This window comes from Panthera tigris, chromosome F2, assembly GCF_018350195.1.
Source record: "Panthera tigris isolate Pti1 chromosome F2, P.tigris_Pti1_mat1.1, whole genome shotgun sequence".
NCBI classification, from domain to species: domain Eukaryota; kingdom Metazoa; phylum Chordata; class Mammalia; order Carnivora; family Felidae; genus Panthera; species Panthera tigris.
Genome location: NC_056676.1, coordinates 54,804,050 through 54,811,295, shown reverse-complemented (window position 1 = coordinate 54,811,295; position 7,246 = coordinate 54,804,050). Strand labels below are relative to the sequence as shown.

Sequence of the window (7,246 nt, the reverse complement as noted above, 5' to 3'; positions counted from 1 at the left end):
TTATATATATATTCTCAGGGAAATTCTTGAAATACCATGTTTCCCAAATTTTAGCTGATAAACAATATTAAGGATCGGGAATATTTTCATCAATTTTTATGCAGTGAAATTCTTCAAGACTACCAGTCTTACTGGAATCATAGAGTAAATTCCTATGGGATTTCTAGATTTATACTTCTCTTTAAGTCATGTATTATTTTTTAGAAATGTACTGCACTCAACATACTTGAAAATGCATGAGAAGGATGACAAAAGAAGCATAATATATATTTCCATAGTTCATGGATGATATCATTGCAATTTATCTGGAGGAAAGGATCTCTTCCCCTTCTTTCCTCTATAAGGGACTTATACGTTTGTTTGTTTTTTTGACATTGTGCAGGTATCCAGCCACCCAGGAAATTAGTCTCAGTAGGTAGAGAACAATAGTAATAACTTGTGATTTTTCAGATGAGGATACAGTACTTAGACACATGATTGGGAGAAAGAAAATGGAAATTCTCTGCAAGATAACTAGACTGTGGGAAGGGGCTTAGCAAAGGGAAAGGAGAGGCTCTAGCAACCTGACAGGGACCCAAGTCTGAAGAGAAAAAATAGGCAGTGAGAAGTCACCTTCCCTGGGAAATGCTGATGCATTTTTAGGAAGAGTGATGTCTGCCACTGGATTTACAGCTATTTTCAGCTCTCTGTAGTAATTGCATTCTGCTACTCCCTAACCTTTAGAAAGGTCTTCTATGTGAGACTGCCTGGTGTTAAGGTAAATTACAGGAAATGAAGGAACAGTGACGAAATCCAGCAAAAGACAACACTTACATCAGCAGGTTAAAGTGGGAAAGCAAACAATTGTATTGGCTGATTTAGCAATCAATATGGTAGAATCCATTTGTCCCTCACTTAATAGAAGATGTGACCATTGGGGTAGAGGGCAGATATTGAGATGCTACATAAAATCTGTAGAAAATACTAATGCTGCCTGATTTGCGTCCTTGCCAGAGGAATTTGATACGTGATTGAAAGAGCAAAACAGAGACTTATGGCTTCATTCGTTTGCATATTCCTGATGTCCTCCAATTTTGAAAAGTACCAAAAACCCATGAAAAATGCCTAAATTAATCACTCCTTTGCAAATCACAGTAAAAAATGAATATACTTACAAAGTACCAAAGGGATAAAAAAGCAGTAAGTGAGAAGATTTAAGTGGTGTCAGCTTTCAAGAAGAGAAATGTTTATAGAAAGTGAATGGCTGAGAAGAATTTGCTTTCTGAGCAAGAACAATGTGTTCCAAGGCTGGGAAAGACATAGGAGAGGCTTGATTTGGAGCCTTTTATGGCTACTGTTAATGCTATTAATCGATGTTTCCTAACAATTTAACTGGCTTCTAAGAAAAATCCAATATGTAACAGTAAACAAAGACAGAAACTTATTTTCTGGTATAAACATTTAAGTTATTTTGAGGCAGGAAAGACTTTGAGATGCATCACAACATTCCTGAAAGTTTTCTGTATTAAAAACAGTTCAGTCAAGATTCTGTTCATTCTTTCACTTGATTTTTACTTAATACATTCTATGTGCCAGCCACTGGGTACATGTGACAGATTTCACTCTTGCTGTTACGGGGTTTATTTATATTCTGAAGGAGCAGAAAAACAGTAAGAACGCCCAGTGCTCTATGTTCTAGCTACTATGGCTGAATAAACAATTATGCCAAAACTGAGTGGCTTAACACAATAGCAAACTTTTATTTTGTGCCTCAACCTGACATCTGCTCAGGACCGAGGTGGTACAGAGGTTATGAGTTGAAATCATCTGAAGGCTAACGTGTCTAATGTTTGAAGCGGGTTGTCAAATGAGACTTCTCTGGAACTGTTGGCTGGAAAAATTATGTGTGGCTTCCCAGTATGTCCTGGGCTTCCTCAGATCATGGGGTATGGGTTCAACCCCAGAAGTGAGAGAGAGTAAAAGAGAGAGAAAAAAACTTCTATATGGCCCTTTTGGACTTAGTCTTGGAGGTCACACGGCATTATCCCTTTCAGCACATTCTATTCATTGGAAGAGTTAAAATGTCCAGCCATAGTCAGGAATAGGGAAAATAGACACTACCGCTTGATGAGAAATTACAAGGTTCTAAAGAGAATTTATGAATTAAAATATTATTGGAGTCATTTTTGGAAAATACATTCTGCTACATTGTGTTATTTAACTTTTTAGTCTAATAAATAAAAACTTGAATGTTGTATTAATGAAAAAATATTCATTTAAAATATTTCACTGAACTTGTGTCTCTTTGGAGATATTGCTAGTATTAATATTGCTATTATCATTATTACTAACATTATTGACTTGTGAACTTCCAAATTCCATTGGCCTTTAACTTTTTCTTAGCAAAAGTTGATGTTGTAAAAAGTCTACTGAAGGGGACTACATTAAACTTTTTGGTTTGGGATAGTTTGTAATATTCATTTGAAATCTCATGGTTCCCGAGGCCAAGCCCCACATCAGGCTCTGCACTAACAGCATGGAGCCTATTCGGGATTCTCTCTCTCTCTCCCCCTCTCTCTCTCCTGCCCCTCCCCTACTAGTACTCTCTGTCTCTCCCAGAATAAATAAATGAACATTTTTAAAAAAGAAAAGAAAGCCAAAAATAGACTGTCTCCACTATCCCCAGGGAATCCCCATGAGAATTACCATTTTACTTTATCTTATGATAATTTAACATAAATAATTTGTTTACTTTATGTAATGTAAATAAGGCGTTATCATAAATAAACATTCTATGCCACATAACATTGTTCAAAGATGTTAATGGGTTATGTTCTATGGTAGAAATTGTTTCTCCTTAAAAAAATATTGAAGATAGTGCCAGGTGAAGGACACAATGAAAAAAATAATTGTAGAAAAATATCAAAAAAAGGTATTATAAAAATGCAAGGAATAGGTCACCTTTGTCCAGATTAAAGGTAAGAGTATATTAAAGTGGAAAGGGTCATTGATGAAATGATTACACTAGTCAAAATGACATCATCATTTTTTTAAAGGTTAGTAAGCAAAGTACTATGTCTGCTCTTTAAAAATGTCAAAGAAAATGCTACTTTTCCAAAGTGTGAAGTTATGCTAATTTAAACACTACAAGCACAAGTGATACAAAGGAAACTAGTTTAATACACACTATTAGTCAGAAATTATATATTCTTACAATGTTAGTGAAATGTCAGAGAAAGTTTGATGAAGATGAAAAATCCATATTTTTTATTCTTAGATACATTAACCATAACCTAAGGACACTAAAGGAGAAAGAATAATAAAAGACTTAGAAATTCAAGTAAGGAGAAAAGAAAATCTTCCTTAAACTGAAATAATAGAACTAAATGAACACTTAATTCTACAGAACATAACCTGATATACTGGATTAAGAATAGTCAACTAGGGTTCTACTAATTAGATATCAGTTACCTATTTCCTGTCACTTCCATTTCTTCGTTGTAACAATAATGTTTGTCGTTATTGGCAGGGCTATTGTGAATACATATTAGATTGTTCCCAATACTTTTACATTAATATTGAGGCCGTTTCCAACCCTTATAGATATCCTTATGCTTAATCTTTTATATATGTGCTAATTTTTAGTAATATCAATTCTTAAAGGTAGAATTGGCACATCAATGGATATGTCTATTTTTAATTTTAAAAGATACTCAACATATAGTTTATATTCTATGATATTATCAGATAGCTGTTCATGTTCTAATAAAATCAGTCAAGAGAACTCCATATTTCCAAATTTTTATGTTGTACACCAAAAAAATGTGGATTTGTTTAATATCCCTGAAGCCCTGATAACTGGAAGAGACCTAGTATATTCATACTTCAGCTCAGTAAGGGGATGACACCAAGCAGAGGGGAATTAGGCAACCAAGAGATTAAAAGTGTTGATCAAACCCATATGCATTGAGTGCATGTTCTTTTTACATGACATACTCTTTAAAATTTGAAAAGGCCTTTGTGAAAATGATATAAATAATTTATTATACAGTATAGTTCAATATATAGTACTTGATTCTCATTTCTTAGGCAATTTGAATAAATGCATGAACTACCATCAAGCAGAGATCTGAAGTGATTTTTAGCATCAAAAATGCATCATAGGTTGGGGCACCTGGATGGCTTAGTCGGTTGAGTGTCAGACTTTGGCTCAAGTCATGATGTCCTGGTTCATGAGTTTGAGCCCCATGTGGGGCTTTCTGCTGTCAGCCTGTCAGCACAAAACCCTTTTTGGTCCTCTGTCCCCCCCCCCGCCCCTCTCCCACTTGCACTCTCCCAAAAACAAATAAATATTAAAAAATTACATCATAGACTTCTGGTTTCCAGTCTGGCAGGTAAATAGTTTAGAAATCATCACTCTTCCTCACAAGAAGAAAAAAGTTGAACAAATTGAAAAGCAATGATTCTTAGATCCACCAAAGAACTGTTTTCACAGGGAAAACTGCTGCTCTGAAAAAAAAAGAGATAGGCCAATACAGAAAGTTTATTCGCCAGAACTAAACTTAGTTAGATTTTGCGGAAGAACAAAAGAAGAAATAACATTGAATGAATTGTTCTTTTTTCTATTTTTCTAAAGGAAAACCAAATAAGCAAACAAGTACACAACTACTACTCTCTAGAGACAGGGCCAGGTAGAAGGGAGGTTTGGAAAAGAAAAAAAGAAAGCATTGGGTACCCAGAACCTTCTTCACAATTTTCCATGTCACTGACTGTGGGAGGGTCCTGGAAACATGAAAGAAAGAATTTATTGTAGCTAAAATAGATGTTGTTAAAGAAAAATCCATGTCCAGGTGTCGGATTGTCCAATATTTGCCACATCAAATTTTTTCAATTTCTTACAACTGACAGGGTGCCTTTTGCTCCAAACTTACATTTTTGCCTGAAACATAAGATTAGTGATTTTAAAAGTAAACACTCTACTGCTCGCTTCAGCAGCACCTATACTAAAATCTGAACCATACAGAGAAGATTAGCATGGGCCCTGCTGAAGGATGATGGACAAATTTGTAAAAGTAAACTTTATATTGTTCTTTCCTTTTAGTTTCCATTTGAAGTATCAGTTTCGATATTAGCTAATACATTTTGGCTCTCAGATGACTATCGTAGGTGGACATACATGGATGAGGTTTACTCGGTTTAAAAAAATAAAAATACAACCTCGGATGAGGTTGACACACAGGAAATTGCAAAGCATTCTCCATGAAATCAGTGTTTATAAAGTATTCAGGGACATTCTTTAAATGGTTTCTTACACCTGTGGCTATAACATCTTCTGGTCAGTGAAAAGTAAACCGTGAAAGAGGGAAAGATAAAACAAGGCAGTTTCCTTTGGTGGCAGCTGCTATTCTATGCCCAGGATGTGTCATCTTTACTGACACTTAAAAAGCATATATAAAAACACTTAATGTGTTTGGGTGACTGTTGATGACAGATTGTCACCAAGTCTATCTTCTGGGTAATTTCTCCTCCAAGTTCATCTTAAAAGACAGATGCTTCAGGTATTTTGGGACTTACAAATTTAATGGGTTACTATTTTTCTGTTGCAACTGGTGTTTCTAGAATGATAGTGTGAGTGTTCAGAATAGCTAATGTGATGGAAATCTCTGAAATTGTAATTATGCGCTTTGATTCTGTTTATAAGAAATGAATTTGGTGGCATCAGTTTCTTAAAATAGACAAAATGTCACAGGACTGTAGTGCACACTTGTCTAGAAATACAGATAGTAGGAGTCAGAGTTGCTCAGAGTCAGGAATACTGGATAACCTCATGATTTGGTACTGATGGGAAATTAACAATTTTTCCTCATGTTTACCTTACCCATATGTAATTAATTTTGAAGCCACCGGGAATATTGATACAGAAGATTTAGGAACACAAGTATTTCTTAAAATGAGCCCTTACAGTAATTGGCATCGTATTTTGCCACTTTGGATCCTGTTAGTTTGAACATATCTTATTTCTTAACTATCATGTTTTATTTGAATTTCCAGTCTTTTCACATGTAGTTTGTCCTTCCAACACCCTATCTCCACTCATGTGACAAAGACTTAATCATCCTCCAGTCACTGCTTGGATATCACTACCACTTATCCCAGAAATATTTTCTCTCTGCCAATCTGGGTTTAGATATCCTTCCTTTGGTGGCTTTGTCTGTCTCTGTGAGATGTGTTCAAAGTTATCTCCATTACCATTGTAGTCTTACCACACTGTATAAAATATTTATTACTTTTATTATTTAAAAGGTATGAAAAGGGGCGCCTGGGTGGCTTACTCAGTTGAGCGTCCGACTTTGGCTCAGGTCATGATCTCACAGTCTGTGCGTTTGATCCCCGCATCAGGCTCTGTGCTGACAGCTTGGAGCCTGGAGCCTGCTTCAGATTCTGTGTCTCCCTCTCTCTCTGCCCCTCCCCTGCTCATGCTCTCTCTCTGTCTCAAAAATAAATAAGAACATTTAAAAAAAAGTGAAAGGTATGTAAAAATGATTTTTTATTGAGCATTAAAGATTTACTTCCTATGTGTGTTATTACTAATTTTTTCTATATTAGTTTGGAACTACTTGTATTAGTTTTCTATAGCTGCCATTAATAAATTACCACTATATTAATGGCTGAAAACAATGCAAATGTATTACAACTCTGTGGGTCAGGTCTCATCGGTCTAAAGTCAATGTGTTGGGAAACTGTGTTCCTTTCAGGAGATTCTGGGGAAGAATCTGTTTCCTTGTCTTTCCAACTTTTAGAAGCTTCCTTACCTCCAACTTGAATGCCTGCAAGGTTGAAGCTGTCTGTGATTTTCTTCCATAGCCACATCTCCCCATAATCCTCACCTGACTACTTTTACCTTTAAGGACCTTTGTGATTACTTTGGGCCTATTTGGATAATCCAGGAGAATCTCATCTGAAGGTCAGATCATTAGCAACCTTAGATCTGTGTGCAACCTTCATTTTCCTTCAGCATTGCAATCTAACATACTCAAAGGTTCCAGGGATTAGGAAATGGACGTGTTTGGGTGGACCATTATTCTGGCTATCACACTGGTTTAATTTGCTTCCTTCATTTTGTTTGACTTTATATATGTTCTGCCAAATGACATGTCTGTCCAAATGTTTGTCCCAATGAGGTGTTCTATTGATATAGGATGAATTGCATACAGTTCGCTCTATATAAATCCAATTACAAGACAGTTAATCCTATGTACATCACCAT

General features: G+C 35.7%; 1 non-coding gene across 1 annotated transcript; it reads left to right on the top strand.

Moving 5' to 3' along the window:
• Nucleotides 1–4,958: 4,958 nt before the first annotated feature.
• LOC122235207 lies at nucleotides 4,959–5,065 on the top strand. The gene has a single exon (XR_006213332.1). It is a non-coding gene; the product is annotated as a U6 spliceosomal RNA (small nuclear RNA).
• Nucleotides 5,066–7,246: the final 2,181 nt, after the last annotated feature.